Raw genomic sequence first — 3,614 nt, forward strand, 5'->3', positions numbered from 1 at the left:
AGAGTTCTCTCCACCCGCCCCTGACTCCACACCGCCGGGCAGAGCAGCTCCGAGCCGAACGTGCGCGTGCGCAGACAAACGCGCCACAGAACGCTATGGACGACACGACCGCAACGGCACCGAAAACGCTCCGCAACAACAGCGACGCCAAAACCAGAGACGGCATCAATCAAAACGCCCTGCAGGGAGGCAGTGATGAGGCAAGGAGCCTCTTCTGCAGCCCCACGAAAAAGGAGCCCAACGTCACGGTCCCTTATGAGACGGCGGCTCTGGCGCACACACACAGAGGAGACGGCGGCACCGGCGCACACACACAGAGGAGACGGCGGCACCGGCGCACACACACAGAGGAGACGGCGGCACCGGCGCACACACACAGAGGAGACGGCGGCACCGGCGCACACACACAGAGGAGACGGCGGCACCGGCGCACACACACAGAGGAGACGGCGGCACCGGCGCACACACACAGAGGAGACGGCGGCACCGGCGCACACACACAGAGGAGACGGCGGCACCGGCGCACACACACAGAGGAGACGGCGGCACCGGCGCACACACACAGAGGAGACGGCGGCACCGGCGCACACACACAGAGGAGACGGCGGCACGACCTAAGAACTTCTTCCCAGCATCTTGAAGTGCCAGTCCCTGGGACTGGAGGGTAGAGAGCTGAGCTGCTGAAGCAGCCCAGAATGACACCATAAATCACAACTGACCAAAAACACCCCAAATGCAAGCACCGTCCACGCTGTTGGCTGATGATAAAATAATCCAGCACCCGATTGGCACTACGCCAATTAACACCAGCATTCCGGATCCCGGGATGGCACCTGAGAGGCCCGTTGGGCCGCCGGAGCGCAGCGAGACCCCGGGATCGTCTGACAGACACGAGGCGGGCTTCCCGAGCTACACGACAACGCAGACGCAGGCTGGAGCTGCCCTGCCCGGCACGTGCTGGCGTCGCGCTGTAAAGTTCCCTGGGCCCTTTACCCACCCAAAGGGGACTTTTCCTGGACAGCCCTTTCCCTTATCGGAATTTTACCCCCAGCCTGCGATTCCCGGCCCCTTCCCGGCCCCCATGCCTCCACTTATCTTTCAGAGGGCTGAGGGATCGAATCCACCTTCGACAGAGAAAACGCCACGTGTGCTAACGGAGATGTTCCTGCATTGCCGGGGTCCTCTTCAACATCTACAGTAACACAGGAAAACGCACGCTCACTAAGCCGTGCCAGCATACCGTATTGCGGGGTAAACGCCGACTCCTCCCGCGACACCCACCTCCTAAGTTCCTCGGCGTTCCGTTCGGCGCGTCGTGTCACGGGTGCGGTCACAAACCCTCATCGCTCGTAACGCCTAAGACAGCGAGAAACGAAAGAACTGTAGGGCTTGGAGCGAGTCGCCAGCCCCACGCTCCTCCTCGCCCATACCCCGGCTCACCAGAAACGTTCCTCCGAGTCCAAAGGGCCCAAAAGGAGCCTGCAAAACAAGAAGGAAACGCTGAACCGAGTCACCGGGCGACACCGGGCTCCTCGACACCCGCCGCCGCCTCACCTTCTCGGCTGCTGGCCGGCGTGCGGCCTCGCCCCTCCGAGCCGGTCCGCGGCACCTGCGAAAACAAAGGCACCCGCTCGGACGCTGCTCAAAAACAGCCCGCCCGTAGACGGGCCTGTCTCCCGCTCCTTTACCTTGGCCACTCGCCCACCTGCCTGCCCACCCTTGCTTTTGACTGCAATGCTGTTGACCACAGAGGTTCAGCTGCCGCCTGTAAAACACAACCCAATGACGCTCACACCTGCACCGGCAACACGGGACCTGAAACGAGCTGCTGCTTCGGCCCGCCGCTCATTGTTCGCCTTGCCCGAGGAGCTGCGGTGCTGATACCCAGGTTTCCTCTTCGCTTCTATGAAAGAGACAAATGACCAAACTTACATAGAGCCACACGGCACATCTTCCCGCTGGCATCGCGCACCGACCCACCTGCTTATGGCGCGCTGCTCGCCTCTTCTGTTGCTCTTTTGTACCAAGTCATCCCTCTACCTCTGAAAACAAGGTATTCAACAAGTCACCCAGACGCTCATCAACCGCTTGACCATTCCACAGGTTTGCTTTCTAATCAGGAATCCCACCCGACACTCTAATTGAGTCCCTAAAACACTGGGGAAGGGACTGCCAGCTCCCCCGCCCACAGCTACTGCATCCCAGATGACCGCACAACCTTTGCCTACACAATTGAATCTGTCAACAGATTAACCCTGGACTCCTAGAGTTCTCTCCACCCGCCCCAGACTCCACACCGCCGGACAGAGCAGCTCCGAGCCGAACGTGCACGTGCGCAGACAAACGCGCCATGGAACGCTATGGACGACACGACCGCAACGGCACCGAAAACGCTCTGCAACGACAGTGACCCGAAACCAGAGACAGCATCAATCCAAATGCCCTGCAGGGAGGCAGTGATGAGGCAAGGAGCCTCTTCTGCAGCCCCACGAAAAAGAAAAGGGAGCCGAACGTCACAGCCCCTTACGAGACGGCGGCACTGGCGCACACACACGCAGAGGAGACGGCGGCACTGGCGCACACACACACAGAGGAGACGGCGGCACTGGCGCACACACACACAGAGGAGACGGCGGCACGACCTAAGAACTTCTTCCCAGCATCTTGAAGTGCCAGTCCCTGGGACTGGAGGGGTAGAGAGCAGAGCTGCTGATGCAGCCCAGATTGACACCATAAATCACAACTGACCAGAAACGTCCAAAATGCAAGCACCGTCCACGCTTTTGGCTGATGATACAAGAATCCAGCACCCGATTGGCACTACGCCAATTAACACCGGCATTCCGGATCCCGGGATGGCACCTGAGAGGCCCGTTGGGCCCCCGGAGCGCAGCGAGACCCCGGGATCGTCTCACAGGCGCGAGGCAGGCTTCCCGAGCTACACGACAACGCAGACGCAGGCTGGAGCTGCCCTGCCCGGCACGTGCTGGCGTCGCGCTGTAAAGTTCCCTGGGCCCTTTACCCACCCAAAGGGGACTTTTCCTGGACAGCCCTTTCCCTTATCGGAACTTTACCCCCATCCCTGCGATTCCCGGCCCCTTCCCGGCCCCCGTGCCTCCACTTATCTTTCAGAGGGCCGAGGGACCGAATCCACCTTCCACAGAGGAAAACGCCACGTGCGCTAACGGAGATCTTCTCGCAGTTGTCGCTTTCTCCATCGTCGCCTACGGTAAGGAAAGCGAGGACACGCACGCTATCGAGCGGCCAAATAATATTTATCCGTAGTAGCCTACGGTTCGTTGCTCACCTTGGCTGAGTTCTGGGAGGTACATTTGAATGATCCACTGGGGCTCACCGCACGCTGCAAAGGTTCTGGAGACGAGATGCTTCTCCAGGAGAAGAGATTATATTAACAACTATTAATACAGCAATACAAACCAAAAAACAACACTCCATCTCCATTGTGGTCAGGAGTTTCGGGAAAATGCAAAGCACCTGGAAATGAATCAACAAATGAAACATAATGAGAAACAACTCTTCTACTACAGCTATTGTTAAACCTTCACTGTCCCTGAAGCTCTTACATCAAACAGGCACCTCTGCTTGTCCAAAGA

The 3,614-nt window shown here is 59.0% G+C and overlaps 1 long non-coding RNA gene across 1 annotated transcript; it reads right to left on the reverse strand.

The window, feature by feature from the left end:
• Positions 1-1,280: 1,280 nt before the first annotated feature.
• LOC139829352 (uncharacterized) lies at positions 1,281-1,613 on the reverse strand. The gene is made up of 3 exons (XR_011741795.1): positions 1,555-1,613; positions 1,441-1,479; positions 1,281-1,356 (listed from the first exon to the last, which is right to left on the reverse strand). It is a non-coding gene; the product is annotated as an uncharacterized lncRNA (long non-coding RNA).
• Between the last annotated feature and the right edge of the window lie 2,001 nt (positions 1,614-3,614).

The sequence above is a fragment of the Patagioenas fasciata genome, chromosome 18 (assembly GCF_037038585.1).
Source record: "Patagioenas fasciata isolate bPatFas1 chromosome 18, bPatFas1.hap1, whole genome shotgun sequence".
Taxonomy (NCBI): domain Eukaryota; kingdom Metazoa; phylum Chordata; class Aves; order Columbiformes; family Columbidae; genus Patagioenas; species Patagioenas fasciata.